This window comes from Sturnus vulgaris, unplaced genomic scaffold, assembly GCF_052056855.1.
Source record: "Sturnus vulgaris isolate bStuVul1 unplaced genomic scaffold, bStuVul1.hap1 Scaffold_141, whole genome shotgun sequence".
Lineage (NCBI taxonomy): Eukaryota > Metazoa > Chordata > Aves > Passeriformes > Sturnidae > Sturnus > Sturnus vulgaris.
In genome coordinates, this window is record NW_028276063.1 from 949,103 (window position 1) to 966,300 (window position 17,198).

At 48.3% G+C, this 17,198-nt stretch overlaps 1 protein-coding gene across 1 annotated transcript in view; it reads left to right on the plus strand.

Moving 5' to 3' along the window:
- Positions 1-17,198, plus strand: part of LOC148219398 (uncharacterized) — a 158,603-nt gene that overhangs the window by 113,058 nt on the left and 28,347 nt on the right. The gene's annotated exons all lie outside the window — the stretch shown is intronic.

Here is a 17,198-nt window from a genome sequence, read left to right on the forward strand (position 1 = left end):
TGAGAAGGGGTTGGAAGGAGATTGGGAGAAATGGGATCCAAATTTGGAGTGCTGGGATTGAGATTGTGTGGGGCTGGCTGCCAAGGGATGGATTTCATAGTAAATAAAAGCTTCACAATTCCTGACTTCTGTCCCATTCACTTCCAGTCAGTTGCAGTTCTGTTTTCAGTGGCACCTTCTCATCTGATTGTGTTTGTGTCCTCCTTTCTCTCCTGTCTCTCTCTGCCTGCTCTGTTTTTCTCTCAGGGTCTCCCTTGACCCAGGGCAGCTCCCACCAAAGACCCTCCCCTGATTTAATTCCCAGTGCAGGAGCTCCAACAGCCATGGGTGAAGTTAGGAAGGCTGGCAGTGAAATGTCCCTGTAAGGTCTTGCTGCACTTGGCTTTTGGCCCCTTCTGAAGAGCTTTGCCTTGAAGGGCAGGAACATCTTTTCCTGGCTGGCAACTGGAATTCCAGACCCTGGCAGTGTGAGCCGTGCAGGAGCATCCAGACTGGGATCATGGGGGCTGGGATGACATGGACTGGGATCCTCCAGACTGGGACTGCACAGGCTGGGACCAGTTGGATCAGGGCCATCCAGCGTGGGATTGTACAGACTGGGATCACATGGACTGGGATTGTACAAACTGGGATCACATGGACTGGGATTGTACAAACTGGGATCACATGGACTGGGACCATATGGACTGGGATGGCTGCACCAGAACGATGGGAACCGAGGCTGTCCCGCCCCACCCAGGGGTCCCTCCCGGTCCTGCCCAGTCCCGTGCGGGGGCGCAGCCAAAACTCCCCGGAGTGAACGCGGAGATCCCAGAGCGCTGCCGGTGTCGGTCTCTGTCCCGGTGCTGGTCTGGGTCTCATTCTCAGTCCTACAGCGGTCCCCGTCTCAGTGCCAGTGCCGGTTCTTGTTTCACTCTTGGTCTTGGTCTAATTCGTGGAGTGGTCTCGGTCCCAGTGTTGGTGCTGGTGCTGGTGTTGATCCTGTTGTGCTCCCAGTGCCAATCTCAGCCTCAGGCCCGGTCCCAGAGAGGTGCCAGTCTCGGTGTTGGTGCCGATGTCAGTCTCAGTGCTTGTTCTGGTCCCACTCTGTCTCAGTCCCAGAGTTCTCACAGTGCCAGTGCTGGTCCCAGAGCAGTTCTGGAGCCCTCCCAGTGCCGGTTCCTGTGTCAGTGTGGGCCTCAGTTTTGGTCTCAGTGCCAGTTCTGGTGCTGGTCACACTCTCAGTCTCGGTCTTGGTCCTAGTCCTAGTTCCAGTTCTGGAGTGGTGCTGGTCTCAGTTCCGGTGTCAGATCTGTTCTCATTCTTGGTCTCGGTGTCCATTCTGATTTTGGTCTCATTCTTGGTGCTGGTGCCATTTCTTGTGACAGTCTTGGTCCCAAAGATTTTAGGCCTATTTGGGTGATTTTATACCAAACTGGGCAGGTTTAGGCTGGATTTTAGGCCACTTTTGGACTCTGCAAGGCTCATGTGTATGATTTTAGATCACCTTTGTGTGGAGTTGAGGCCCGTTTGGCTGATTTTAGCCCAAACCTGGTAGATTTAGGCTGGATTTCTGATCTTTTCCTGGAGATTTTAAGCCAAACCAGAGCCTTTTGGGACTGCGTGGCCCTTTGGCCTCGATCCTTCCCCTCACAGTTCCCGCCCTTTCCTTGGCCCCGCCCCTTTCCCTCACAGTTCCTGCCCTTTCCTTGGCCCCGCCCCTTTTCCCTCACAGTCCCCGCCCTTTCCTTGGCCCCGCCCCTCTCTAGTCACAGCCCCGTCTATCTTTAGCCCCGCCCCTTTCTTTCCGACCGAGCCCATGTGTTCACCACGCCCCTTTCCCCTCCAAGCCCCGCCCATCTCAGGGCGCGTTCCTCTCGCGCATGCTCAGAACACTCGGAGGTGCCTTCCGGGCGCCGCCATCTTTGCTCCCTGTCTGCCTGCCCGGCTTCAGCATGTCCGAGAGCTACGGTGGGGCTGGGGGGATCCATAGGGGATCTATAGGGGATCTATTGGGGACTGGGGGGGGGGTCTGAGGATTTCTATAGAGGATTTGGGCTTGGTAATAGAGGATTTGGGGTCTCTGGGGGTCCCTTATGGGTGATTGATAGGTCTATACGACATCTATAGACTGCTGGTGGAGGTTTTACAGCCCTGGGGGGATTCTGGGGGACTTTATAGGGGATTTGGGCTGCTCTGGGGCTCCCTAAATGGGGTCTGGGAGGTCTACAGGGGAGCTGTAGGGAACTGGGGATCTGTATATGGGATTTTTGTTTGTCTCTAGGGGATTTAGGGGACTCTGGGAGGTTCCTAAAAGGGGTCTGGGAGGTCTATAGTGGATCTAAAGGGTCCAGGTGGGTTTCAGGCTCTCTAGGGGAATTTTAGGATTCTTAAAGGGAGTTCTTGGGAATTTTGTGCTCTGTCCAGGGAATTACTGGGGCTCCTGAAGGGAATTCTGTGGCTCCTATTGAGGATTTTTGGGAATTTTGGAGTCCTTAAAGGAAATGTGGCGGAAATGTCACTTGGGAACTTTGGGTTCCCCATAAGGAAATGTTGGTGTAATTAAAGGGAATTTTGTAGTGTTGGAGTTGTAGTTTTGTAGTTGTTTGCAGTTTTTCGGCGCATATTGAGAATTGTGAGAATTGTGGGGTCTCCACCGGGATTTTGTTTTAATTTTGGGTCCAAACATGGGACTATTTAGGTCCCTATTGGGAAGTTTTGAAATTTTGGGGTCCTCAAGTGTAATTTTAGACGTTGCCCTAAAATTATTTTGGGGTCCCTATTGTTATGAATGTTTTTTTATTTTTCCAATTTATCAAGCAGCAAGATTAAATGCAGCAGCAAATTTTTAATAGTAACAATGATAAATGTACACAATTAAAGTATTGGAGGTCAATACAATCGAAGTATTGAATCCATATATTTTAGGCTAAGTAAAATTTGGCAGTAAGTATTTTAGTATAATTGAGGTTCATATAAAGCATGAGCAAAACCGACCAGGGAGGGCCCCCCCAACCGGGGATCCGGGGAGGGACTCGCCCCTCCTCACGTACCAAAGCATCAAGGCTAACAATCCCCCTTATATACTATATGCTACACAAGTGTCTGGAAAACTCCTCCTAGTTTCTATTCCTAAAGTCTACGTCACTGTGTGTACGGAGCATGCTCTACTGATGGGTTAGGGGGTCTCTCATCCTTTTGAGGGTTTTATTTCTGATGAAGGCTCGTCGTCTTCATCAATGACCGAGCTGTGACCTGCAGGTAGTGCATGCTCACTATGTGACTGAACAGATGTTTTCCATAAGACTCTAATTAAATCCCATGCCTGGAATCGTCTCATCTTGGCCCATTTCAAGGTTGAAACTCTATTTCTAGATGGTACTTATCAGACCTTTGTCCTTCTACGATTCCCTTCCAACATCCTTGTTCAACTCCCAACATCTGGAAGATGTCCTTTGACCTGTCTCACCCATCTCCCCACTCATTCTGTAAAAAATGTCTTCTTTTGATCTAAATAAAATTTTGTAAATATAGTTACAATTTATTTAGCACGAATCACATTTATCACAGGGTTTGGGCAGAACACTGGAGGCAGTGATGACAGGGGGGACAAACAAGGGAAAGGTGTCTGTGATGCTGAGCAAACCTGGATGTGTTTCAGGAATGCAAAGGGCCAAGGTCTGAGCCCCAGCCCCTGGCAAGGCACATCCTGTCCCTCCCTCATTGCTCAGGGCTCTTCCCGGGCCACTGGGCTCTGGGCATGTGCAATGCCAAGGGCAGCACCATGGGGCGGCCCCTGCCAGGCTGCTGAGCAGGGACAAGGAGGCAATGAGGCCCCAGCACAGCAAGGCTCACTTGTCCCCTGCTGGCCTCAGGCCCAGGGCCAGCGTGCATGGCCCAAGTGCTGCAGGAGTTGGCTGTGTCAGGGCCTTTCAGCTGCTGCCCATCCCTGTGCCCTCTGCAGCCCAGGCTGTCCTACGGTGTCCATGCCCTGCGCCTCTGTCCCTGCAGGCTGTCGTCATCCCCCGGCTGCCCCACCTCGCTGGCCCCTTCCTTTGCTGACAGCTCTGCCTCCTGCCTGCCTCTGCCTGGACACACAAAGCCTTGGGCTGCCCCAGACTCCTTCTGGGGGACGGGTTGCACCACAGCCCTTCCCTGGGTGAGAAATTCCTTTCTCCTTGTGTCCAGTCTGCTCCACATCAATTTCCCTTGGCATTAATTAATTAATTCTCAGGCTGTTTTCTGCTATATCAAAAGGATCCACCATCTCTGAAACTGACCTTCAGCCCCTCCCAGGGCTCTCCTTTGCTCTCCTCAGTCTCTACTCCATTGAGCACTGAGTTCCTTTGCCCCTACACAGTGCTCATATGCTTGCAGCTTCCAAACCCCACCTGGGGAGATCTCTGGGCCCTCTTCAAGGTCTTGGCAAAAGAGAACATTCTGCTCATAGTCAAAGAAAATCACCAGACAACAAGGCAGGACCTGTCTGTCCTGGCTACATTTTTCTGGGTGCAGTCCTCGGATAGATGGAATTTTAGCTGTAGAATCCCAGTTTTGGCCATTGACACCTCGGTGAGAAGGGCAGTTCTTTTCCACTGGAAGGAAAACGCAGAGCCCCATGTTTGGTGGTAGATGAGAGACTGCCTGCAGGAGGCCAAGGCCAGCCAGAGCTGTCTCTCCTGGCAGATTTTGGCTTGAAGAACCCTTGCAGATAGAGAACATTTTAGGTGGAGTAGCAATTTCAGCCTTGGGCAGCAGGAAAGAGGGATGGTTTATTTCCCTAGGAAGGAAAGCACAGAGCCCCAGTGCTCCAGAGGCTGATGAGAGGCAGCCCTCGACATGCCAGGGTCAGCCAGACCTGCCTTGTAGCCCCCAGGATGCCAAACCATCCAGACCCATTCCATGTCCCCTTGGTTCCACAAGGCCCTGTAATGTCACAATGTTCTCCTTGCTCCTGAGGTGTCACAATGGCCCCTTGCTTCCATGAGGCCCTGCAGGGTCACAATGGCCCTTTGGATCCGTGGGCCCCACAGTGTCACAATGGTCTCCATGCTTCCATGGGGCCTTGCAATGCCACAATGGTCTCCATGGATCCACGGTGCCCTTGGGCTGCACCAGGCCCTGGAATGCAACAATGGCCTCTTGGTTCCACAAAGCCCTGCTGCTTCACACTGGCCCCTTGGGACCATGCGGCCCAGCAGGGCCACAGTGATGTCCTTGGTGCCACGAGGCCCCACAGTGTCACAATGGCCCCTTGGATCCACGGGGTCCCCAAGGTGTCACAATGGTCTCCACAGGAAGGAAACAACCGAGCCCCAGTGTTGCAGGGGCAGATGTGGGGCAGTCACCAGAGGCCAAGGACAGCCAGACTTGATGGTATTTGCAGAGTTTGACTGGGAGTAATCCCTGGATATACAGAATTTTAGAGGTACAATACCAATTTCAGTATTGACATGGACATCTGGAGGAAAAGGATGGCTCTTTTCCATAGAAAGGAAAGTATGGACCACCAGTGTTTAAGGGGCAGATGAAAGCCAGCCATCACAGACCCAGTCCAGACAGACCTCTCTGTTCTGGCAGCTTTAGTCTGAAAGCAATCCTTGGATATAGGGAATTTCAGAGATGGAATCCTAATTTTGGCTATTTCTGCATTGATAAGAGGGATGTTTTTTTCCATTGGAAAAAAATCACTGATCCCCAGTGTTCCAAAAGCAGGTATGAGGCAGTCCCCAAGAGACAAAGGGCAGCCAGACCTGTCTATCCTGGCAGATTTCACTTGGGAGAAATCCTTGGATGTACAGAGTTTTGGAGGTGGAATCCCAATTTCAGCCACGGCTGCGTGGTCGAGGTGGATGGTTTCACCATAGCAAAGAAAAGTGAGAAGCCCAAGTGTTTTGCAAGAAGATGAGAGGTGGCCACCCTTAGGCCAAGCCAGCCTGACTTGTCTCTCCTGGTACCTTTCATCTGGGATCTATCCTTGGACATAGGGATTTTTAAAGGTGGAATCTCAATTTTGGTTGTGGATGCCAGGATTGGAAGAAGAGTTGTTCTCATTAGGAAGGAAAGCACAGAGCCCCAGTGTTTCAAAGGCAAATGAAAGGCAGCCTTTAGGAAGCCAAGGCCAGCCAGACTTGACAACGATGGCAGCTTTTGTCTGCAAGCTGTCCTTGGATATAGAGAATTCTGGATGTGGACTCCCAATTTTGGCTATGGGCGCCTGGACATGAAAGGTGCTTTTTTCCTGTAGGAAAGAAAACCACACGATCCCAGTGTTTCAAAAGCAGATGAGAGGTGGCCTCTGGGTGGCCAAGGCAGTCAGATCTGTCTGTCCTGGCAGATTTCACCTGGGAACAATCCTTGCATCAAACGAAATTTGGAGCAGGAATCCCAATTTTGGCCATGGGCACCTGGAGGAGAATGACAGTTCTTTTCCATAGGAAGGAAAGCACAGAGCTCCAGAGTGGGAAGACAGATTGAAAGGCTAGTACAGAAGGCAATCTCTCCCAATGAATTACAGCTGTACTGATGACTGAGGAGTGGAAACATCTGTGCCTGCCCAAGGAGTTGGGGTGTTCTAAAAGAGTGGGTTAGCTGGCTGACCCAGAGTCTGCTGTAGTTTGGGATGGAGTCTGCTGGCTGTGCTGTGAGGAGGTAAGGGACATGCAGTCGTGCAAGAGACAGATAAGGTAAGAAGATGTTGTGTGAGGGACAGTCAGGGTAAGGCGACCAGGAAAGGGACAGGTTGGGGTTTAGGCAGTCGTGAAGAGAGGAGAGAAGGAGTCAGAGCTGTGTGGAGCTGCCTGTAAGAAAAGGAGTCATTACTGTGTGGAGCTGCCTATGAAGGAAGGAGTTGTTGGAAAGAAGTACACTGAAAGAAGGTATGTAAAGTTTTCTACTAAAGGACTGGTGGTGATGCCAGTCCAGTCTGTCTCAACGTAATTGCAACACATGAACAACCTCAGCAAGTTCTGCAATTTGTGGTGATCCTTCCACAGTCTCTTGATGCCAGATTCCCAGTTACCATTGTTAGAATTTTTCCTTGTGATCACTGATTTGTGTGATTTTCTGGAGCCTTCTGTAAAAATGGTGAGAGCATTAAGAGGAGTATGTCTGCTTAAGGGATTTTTGATAAAATTAAAAAAGAGGCGTCATTGTTTGTGTTTTGGAAAATGAACTGACGTTTGTTGTGGAAAGGTTGTTAATGCAATTTGCAATATCTCAGATGGTTGTACAAGCCATTCTAAATAAAGTGAAATAACAGGTATAAACATAATAGAAAAATCTTTGCCCAAATGAGATAAAATTTGGGATCAGGTTTCATTTCCAATTGTGAGAGAATTTCAGGACAAGTAGTTATAGTTTCAGACATTTGCTAGGATAAGAAAACCCATTCTAAGTTGAATAAAGGATCTAACAGAATTTTGTTCCATTGAAAAATTAGACCATAATGATGTGGATTTTCTCCCAATATTTCAAATTTAAAAAGGGAACTCTGGGTCACATCTGTGAGCTTGACAGGTTTGTAGAGCAGCAGACACTTTCCTCAGAACGGTTTTGGCTTCCAAAGTCAGTTTTCTAGGAGAGTTTAGATCTGTGTCTCCTTTTAATAAATCAAATAGGGGAGCCACGTCCTGGCTGGTTATTCCTAAGAGAGTTTGAACCCAATTGATCAATCTGCTAAGTTTCTGAAGGTCATGCAGTGTCACTGGATCTTCTTGTAGCTGTAGAGCCTGTGGAGTAACTGTACATTCTGGGAGTTGATAGCCTAGGTACTTCCAAGGAGAAGACTGTTGTGTTTTGTCTTCTGCTACTTGTAATTCAGCCTTACGTATTCCAATAATTACATCAGTGACAACCGTTTCCAAGGATCCATTATCCTTCATGGTGATTGGAATGTCATCCATACAGTGGAGTATTATGGATTGAGGAAATCTCTCACGAATGAGTGATAAGATTTTCACCACACACCTTTTGATTGAGGGTACAGAGAAGGTGAACCTCAGAGCATCATCTGGGTGTAAGGGGGTACTGAACAAATGGTCTTTTAAATCAATAATCATTAACATCCAATCATTAGGCATCATGTTAGGCAATGGTAATCCTGGTTGTAAAGATCCCATTTCCTCAATAATTTCTTTTCTTTTTCTTAGATCTTGGAGCAGTATCCATTTATCACTCTTGTGATTTTTTTTTTTTTATAACAAATATGGTAGTGTTCCAGGGACTGTTTGTGAGGACAATGTTCCCTTTAGTTAATTGTTCATTTACTGAGGGCTCTAGCACAGTCAATTTTTCAACAGGGAGGGGCCACTGATCAACCCAGACAGGTTTGTCTGATATCCAGGTAAGTTTTATTGCACTGTGCTCGTCAGTGGCCCCAATTAAAGACTTATCTCCAGACTTAGTCCCCATTGGGATAGGATGTGTCTTCCCCAAACAAGTACTTTCTCTTTCTTCATGAAAAATGGTTTGGTAGTTGCTACACAGTTTTCAGGTTCTTTAAAGGAGACTGGGTTTAAACTCTGCATGGTATTGCTGTGTGTGGGTTATTTCTCCAATGCTCTAGGCACCCTTTGTTGGGTTGTGGTTGTTTTCTTTAAAAAGCCAAGCAGCTAATAGTTGCTATAAAGTTGTTTATTGCAAAGGCACATCAGTCTAGAAAGGCAAAGAGTCACAAGTGTTCAAGTCCATGCTAAAGCTTTGGTGTCAAGTCCCCAATAGAAGCAGAAGCTGCTCCTGGTGGTCCCGGCAGGGCTGATGTTGCTGCGACAACTTCTATTGTCTTCTTGGGTGTTGATGATGGCATTGAGGAAAGAGCAGGAGCAAGAGCAACTGGCAAAAAGCAAAGCTCTCCCCAGTGCACAGATTATTATTGAGAAACTTCCCAACAAGCTAAAGACACAAACTCAGACCAATACTTCTTAACCTATTAGAATTCTAGTTTCTAAGCACACCAGGTTATATATAAAGTACACATGGGGTCTATCTTGTCCTATCTGAAAAATGTTTGCAATAGTCTTACTATAGTTTTATTGCGTCTAAAACTGTGTTCCTGGAGCCTCCATGGAAACATTAGTATCTAGGACTATGTTTTTCAACCTTCACTAGAACTCTCACTTCTTACTCTGGTATCTGAGACCTTTATTCACTACAAGCACTTAAAACTTACTCTTAATTACTTACTTGCTTGCTTCTTCTAAAACTTTAACTTAGACCTCTACTTTATGTGTGAATGGCTTAATACACTTCAATCCATCCAAAGGTTTTAATTCAATCCCTGCACTCTGACTTTTCTCTGAAGAATTGAGACTCTTGACTTACAGACTCCAACAACTGTGTCTTCCAACTGCTACCAAAGTGTCCAAGTAATTTTGATTTTTCCTGGGCCAACTCATCTAGTTCAAGCGATGCAGGGCTCATCAGGAACGTCATTGTCTACTTCAGGTAGTAAGAAAGCTTGGTCGAAAACCAATCCTTTAGGTAAAAAGAAGGAGGGTTAGGATAGCAAGCTAAAACAGTAACTTCCTGGCTTGAAGTGACTGTTAAAACTGCAGGTGACTCATAAGAGCCGTCTGTATTACGTCTGTCCACTCCTATTATTAAAAAGTCTCGTGGAGGTGGTTCTGGTCCTAGAAGACCTGTGGAAATGGCATAATCAAAATCTGTGATCATTACTGACTGGGCAGTTGACAACTCCAGTCGGGTGTTTGCTGATACTGAAGTGGGAAGGTCTCCGATGAGTTGCTGTAGTTGTTGGCCTGATGATCTCCAATGCTTTGTACAGCAGGTGACAGGGAGCCTTGTGTCATCGCACGCTGCTGTCTTACGCTCTACATGAAGTTTCCTGACTAGCAACAACAATGAGCCTGTACTTCATTGTACTGGTTAGCATTTTGTCTATTTTTGCCACAGTCACATTGTGTTTGGAAAGTTCCCTTTTTTGGCTTATTACAGTTTCTTTTTGTCCACAATTATAGCGGTGTCCAGGTTTTCGATTCTTCTCTTTTTGAGTTTTTCTGAAACTTATTTAAAGCATTGGTCAATATTTGTGCCTGGATGGCAGCAGTGTGTTCCAGGGTGGCCAATTTATTGCATGCCTCCACCATTTGAGGGATGGTGGGTTCCGGCTCTGATGGTAAGGCATGTACCAATTTCTTACATTCCTAGTTAGTATTAACCACAGCCAATTTATTTAATAATCTTTCTCATACCTGGCCCTCGGTGACTTGTTTATCTATGTTCAATTTAAGTTGGTCCAAAAAAGTCATGTAAGGCTCAGTGAGGCCTTGTCTGATGTCCACAAAATCTAGTTGCGGCTTGTTTGCTTCCAGAATATGCGTTAGGGCTTTCCTGTCTGCATCCTTAATGTCATCAAAGACAGGCCTTGGATGGTTTGCAGCCTGCTGGTCTGGGTGTACAAAAGCCCCTTCTCCTCCCAATTAGACTATGGTAATGTACTGGTTTGAAAGCAAAACCAGTGAGAGACTCCAAGTCAGAAAAACATTCAGTTGTAAAAAAGTGAAAAAATAAAATACCTGAGGTAGCACAAAAGAAAAAAACACCGACAGGGTCAGAATACAACCGGACATCCCGTCAGGGTGTTGGTAGCAGTCCCATTAAATGGTGGCTGCAGTCCTCCTGGAGTGACAGATGTGGTTCAGTTGAAGTAGTGGTCCTGTGGAATGTGCAGTTTTCTTCTGAAGGTCCAGTGATAATGTGGAAAGGTGCAATTTTCCTCTGGGATACAGTGGAAAAAGGCTGCTGTGGTGTTCCAAATCTGTTTTATCTAGGTAGGAAAGGCTTGGTTCCTCCCCCTGGGTGGAGCATCTCCCAATGGGATGATGTAATTTTATCAGTCATGCAGTGGGACTCAATGGCCCATTAACAGAAGATATCCTTCTGGAGGAAGGATGGGTTGTGGAAAAGATAAGGATGACTGCCCCACCTGATTTTAACTGGTGGCCCAATAGCAGAGAATATCTTCCACAGAGATAAGGATCACTGTCCCAGCTGGTTTCAACAGATGGTGATAGAATACACACCTCGGGTCACATCCTGCATTGTAACCTAAGACAGCTTCCATAACCCTCTGTCAAGTCACAGTGGAACCTTGGTGCTATGTTGTTCCATGGCCTCCCAGTGCTGTCCTGGCTTCCATGAGGTCCCTCTGTGACACATGGCAGCCTTGGCTCCATGAGGCTCTCCTGGCTTCCATCATGCTCCACTCTGTCCCAGGAGGCATCTGTAGCTTGACTTTGGAGCCCTGCAAGATCCAAAGATTCCCTCCAAACAAACACCAGCCCAGACATGCCCAGGATATTTGGGCTGAGCTGCCACTCCCCAGGCACCTGCATGGAACCCAAGTGACCACTGTGACTCTGTGGAATCTCATGGAACAAAGTGTCACTTGTAACCCAGCAGGGTGTCATGGAACACAGGTGCCACTGGGACATTGCCACTGCTCATGGAACCAAGTGTCCATTGTGACACAGCCAGACCTAATGGAATCTCCCAATGGAATCTCATGGAACCAAGGGTCGCTTGTTGAGCTTCTCATGAAACCAGGAACATTGTGGCACAGTGGAATCTCATGTAACCAAGGCTTTATTTTGACGAAGTGGGGCAGAAGAGGAGTGTCTTCGGTTGCAATACAGGATGTGACCAAAAGTATTCTATCACCATCTGTTGAAAACAGCTGGGGCAGTGATCCTTCTCTCTGTGGGAGATATTCTCTGCTAATGGGCCGCCTGATAGAACTAGGTTGAGCAGTCATCTTTATCCTTTCCACAACCCATCCTTCCTCCAGGAAGATATCGTCTGTTAACAGGCCATTGAGTCCCACTGAATGGCTAATAAAATTGCTTTATCCCATGGGGAGATAGATGCCCCAGCCAGGGAGAGGAGCCAAGCCATTCCTACATAAATAAAAACTGAAATTTGGAACTCAAGGCAGCCTTTTTCCACTGGATTCCAAAGGAAAACCAGAGCCTTCCACATCATCACTGGACCTTCGGAGGAAAACCACAACCTTCCACAGGACCACTGCTTTAATGGAGCCACATCTGTCACTCCAGGAGGACTGCAGCCACCATTTAATGGGACTGCTACCAACACCCTGACAGGATGTCAGGCTGTATTCAGACTCTGTCAGTGTTTGTGGGTTTGTTTTTTGTAATACTGTATTTCTATTTTAAATTTCCTAGTAAAAAATTGTTATTCTCATTCCCATATCTTTGCCTGAGAGACACTTCATTTCAGAATTAGAATTATTTGTAAGGAGGGGTTTACATTCTCCTTTTTAAAAAAAGAGGCTCATACTTTTCTTCACAAACACCTGTCTTTCAAACCAAGACAACAAGACAGGTGCCATTGGGACATTACCAGCTCTTGTGGAATCCAGTGTCCATTGAGACACAGGGCAGGTCATGGAAACATGGGGAGTGTTGTGACACAATGGAACCAAGGGTCAATTCTGACAGAAAGGGGCCACATGGAACACAAGGGCCACAGAAATATTGCCAGGCCTAGGAGAAACAAGGCTCCATTATTGCACAGCAAGGCCTCATGGGCCCTGGGAGAGCACTGTGACACGATGGAATCTCATGGAATTAAGTGTTCATGTGACATGGCAGGGTCTCATGGAACCCATGTGCCCCTGGGACATTGCCAAGGCTCGTGCAAGCAAGGTTCCACTGTGACCAAGGAAAGTCTCATGGCACCCAGGAGAGACCACTGTGGGGCAATGGATTCTCATGGAACCAAGGCCCCATTGTGACAGTGTGACCTGATGGAAACTGGTGCCACTGGGACATCTCCATCCTTGGAGGAAGCAAGTGTCCATTGTGACACAGCACAGCCTCGTGAATCACAGGAGAGCACAGTGACACCATGGGATCCTGGGGAGCCAAGTGTCCATTGTAAACACAGCGGGGCCTCATGGAAGCCAGGAGATCATTGTGACGCAATAGAATGGAACCAAATCTGAATTGTTACAAAGATGGGCCTCAGGAGAGCAGTGTGACACTGTGGAATGTTGTGGAACCAAGTGCCCACTGTTTCACACTGCAGCCTCCTAGAGTGCTGGAGATCATTGTGTCACAATGGGAACAGAGTGTGCTGTGACATCACAGTGGGTGCTGTATGACATCAGAGTTTGGCTTGTGACATAATAGAGCTGGCTGTGACATCATAAAGTGCACTGTCAGGTCATTGCAGGTGCTGCCATCATGGAAGGTGGCTCTGTTACATCAGAGAGCAGCTCTGTGATGTCTCAGAGAAGGCTGTGTGACATCACTGAGGGGGTTGTGATATGAGAGCGCTGACATCACAGTGAAGGCTGTGGTGCAAACACAGAGCTGGCTGTGACATCATAGTGCAGCTGTATGATGTCAGAGAGAGGGCTGTGTGACATCACTGGGGCTGTGAGACATCACAGGGTCGTTGTGTGACATCACAGGGCTGTGTGACATCACAGGGGCTGTGTGAGGTCACTCTTCCATGGCCTCCCCTCACAGCTCCCCCCAGAGAAGTCCAACACTGCTCGTGCACAGTGGGGTCCCCTGTCCCCCCAGGTCCCCCCGCCCCCAGCCCTGCAGCCTCCCCCAGAGGGTTTTCCATGAGATCGACCCCAGAGCCTGACACGGGGACAGGGGGCTGGGGCCGTGGGGGGTGGGACAGGGGGGCAGGGACCCCCCTGGCAGCGTCCCCATGTCCCCCAGGGCCTGGGCCTGGGCCAGGCCTCCTTCACCCTGTTATGAACCAGGGGTGGAGAGCACTTAAAAAATCCCAGGCAAGGGATCAGCAAAAGCCAGATATAATATTTAGTGACAGCACGACCAAGTTCCTTGGCAAGAGTCACTCTGCTCCTGATGGAGGACTTGAGGAACAGCAAGGAAATAGAGCAACAACAAAACCAAACAAAATGCAGTCAACCAAACCAGAAATGAGAGAACAGGCAGCAGAACTGTCCCTGTGTGTGTGTCTGGGGTGGGATGGGGTGGGGTTTGTGATAAAAGGACAGTGAGGGCCAGGGCACAGGCACTCGTGTGTGCACACAGACAGAGAGAGTCAGTGCCAGGGGCCTGTGAGGAATTCCCCTGGAGGGCAGGGAAATGCTCCCTCCGGATGCTTTGGCATCTCCAGCAGGTGAAGGGCTGAGCCCGGAGGAGTGGGGGATTGGCCCAGGCTCCGTGGTTGTTCGGGGATGCCCCGAGTGCAGCAAACAGGAGAGTTCCCGGCTCGGAGAGGCCCCGCTCAGAGGGAGGTGCTGGCCCAGGAGAGCTCCAAGGGGCTCCTTGTGGAGCGCTGCTTGTAGGGCCCCAAGAGAGGGGCTTTGGGCACAGCAATGTTTCATCCTGGCCGCACTTGGCATCCACAGCTTTCTTTGGAAGGGTGAGAACAGGGATGTTGTGCCACTGAGGGCACAAAAACAGTTCCAGGGCTGCTCCTAAAGAAACCAGGAGCTCGTGGGGCAGCAGCAGTGCCTGGGAGCAGACAGTGTTTGTGCTGAGCTCCAGAGGAGCTGAGCCCAGGGGCTGTTGGCCAAGGCCCAGGCCCAACGAGCATTTCTCAGATGGCAGGGTGGTCTGGAAAGGTGTGGGGGGGATAATTCACCCCTCAGTGTGGTCCCAGTCACTCCCAGTATTTCCATCTCCCTGCTCCAAGTGCTGTTCCCAGCCCTGATTTGTGGGATTGGGAATGTCCCGCTCCCTTCCCGGGGCAGGGTCACACCTGAGCCAGGTGTGCAGGGCAGGACCTTGCCCTGAGCCCAAGCACTGTCCACCTGCAGGATCTGCTTCCCTTGGGCCTCTTCCTCCTGCGGCTCCAAGCCCAGCTTGGTGCTGAACAAAGGGGCCCCCTTTGGGCACCCCCTCTGGCCCCTCCCCAAATTCCCTCCTGGCGACAGCAGGAGCTGGGGCAGGAGCCCTGAGGAGAGGGAAAAGGGGGTGACACCGGGATGGGGGTCATACATGCTCTGGGGGGACACACACAGCCCCTGGGGACACCCCCTCACCTTCTCCTGCAGCATCAGGAGGATGAACCCCAACATGGAGCCCCCAAACATTGGCAGCATCTTGGGAGGTGGGGTCTGGTGGCAGCTTTGTGAATCTGGGGGGTCATGACCACCCCAAAACCCCATCCCAGCCCCACAGGCACTCCCAGACCCCTCAAAGCACCCTACAGCCCCAAGCCATGACAAACTCTCAACAACCCTCTGCAGCATAAATGGCCCCCAAAAACCCCAAAACCTCCTTCCCAGCTGTCACGATCCGCTATTAATGCAGAGCAGGGCTCGTGATGGTTCTTTTGATCTCAAAGGTGCAAAAAGGCAAAATGCAGGGGACAAAATCAGTTTATTCAACCGCAGAAAATCAGTTTATTCCACAACAGCAATGCATTTCATCAAATGCTAACAATTCAGTTACGATAGAGGGCTGAGGTATAGGAAACAAAGCATAGAGAGAGGGGAAGAAAAGAAGGGGATGGGAGAATAGCTACCAACAGACGAGACGGGCGTCCTCGCGGGTCATCCAATAGACGAGTCCTCGTCCGTGGGGAGATCTCAGGGGTCTTCATCAGTGGAGAGATCTCAAAGGGTCTTTTCCAGAGGGTCGCTCTTTTATAGTCCTTCTCCAAAGCGAGTGGATTCTGGCCAAAAGGTGGGAAGATTTATGGACCATTGTGTGGTGCTGCAGGAGACAGGTACGGACAAGCAGTCCTCAGTTGGTACAACACAACCTCTGGTTGGTGCCACAACAGCACAGTCCAGTGAACACAATACACCAGCACACAGTCACGAGCATCCACCTTGGCCAGGCCAGGAAACCATTGTCCAGAGTCAGCCTGGGTGGGGTCCTCGAGGTCTCCTTGTGACGGTCGGGAGGCAAAATCGAGGGGAACTTCGGACCAACCCTTCCACCACCCCGTGACTCAGGATCATCGTCAAGAGCAACCCTTTGTAGAGTTGTGGTGAAGTCTTCAGTTGTGGTGTCTTCAGGACTCGTCCGAGTTGGTAGCATATCCCAGAAAACAGAGACAGGAAAATAGGAAAAAGATAAGGAAAAGGAGAAAAATGGAAAACAAAGCAAATCAATTATATTCAATTTTTGATTGCTAACAATTTTAAACAATTTGTTCAGTTCTTTAATTTTTCAATTTTTGATTAGAAATCAATTTTTCATTACAAAGAAAGCAAATTTTTGATTAAACAATTTTAATTGCAATTAAAAGATAATCAATTTTAGTTAAAAATAATATTTTTTCCTATTTAGAATCTTGTGTCAATAAATCTAGGGATGTCAAGAGTGACCAATCTGGATACAGACGCCAATTGTGCTAACTGTTTAGTTATTCTCCAACTCATAATGTATAGGATTGCTGATAAAACAGAATCAATTAAAACCAAAATGAAGAGAACAATGGTGGCATGACACAATTTGTTCAGACACCTGTAGCAGTAGGTGACCACCCAAATACAGTATCCCACCACCTGTGTTCAGCATTTGTCTTTACCCTTTCCAAAACACGATGTATTTTTTCCACATTGTAATGAACAGCTATTAGAGTTTTCTGTCCGTTTTTCTTGATCCTCTCCAAAATTTTGATCAGATCTTGGTGGAGCAACAATTGCTTCACCAGAGAGAGGTTCATTCCAATTGGAGTGGGCAATAGATGGTGGATCAGTGTTCAATTTGACTGCAAAAGATGGTGAGAAGTAACTGGGGCTACATAGGAAAAATCACATCCTGAAATCCTAGTAAAGTTACAGACACAAAAGTTTGAATGATTTTTAGTATTCAGTACCAAATTTTCTATAAAAACACTATCATAAGCAGTTCTAAAGCATGCACATCCATTGCCTATATATACTAATACAGTTTCAGGAATCTCATTTGGATGGATTTCAAAGTTACAAACATTCTGTTCTGTGTCCAAGCAGATATCTTGAGCTCTAATTGCATTACTTTCACAGATAAACCCTTCTTGTTCCCGGACAATGCAAGTTTCCAAATTGACAGTTTGCCACCTCCCACCAATTTGACAGGCCCATCCCCTATGCTCGAAAGGATAGAGAATAGCTCCATCATGATTGAATCCTAATGCAATGATGGGGAATATTGAATGAAGCACTGAAGCATTATGAATTGTCAGCACAAAGGCTGTGGCTGTGTTTGTGCTGGGCTCATAGGTAAAATTTACTAAGTTCCACCAGGACTGGA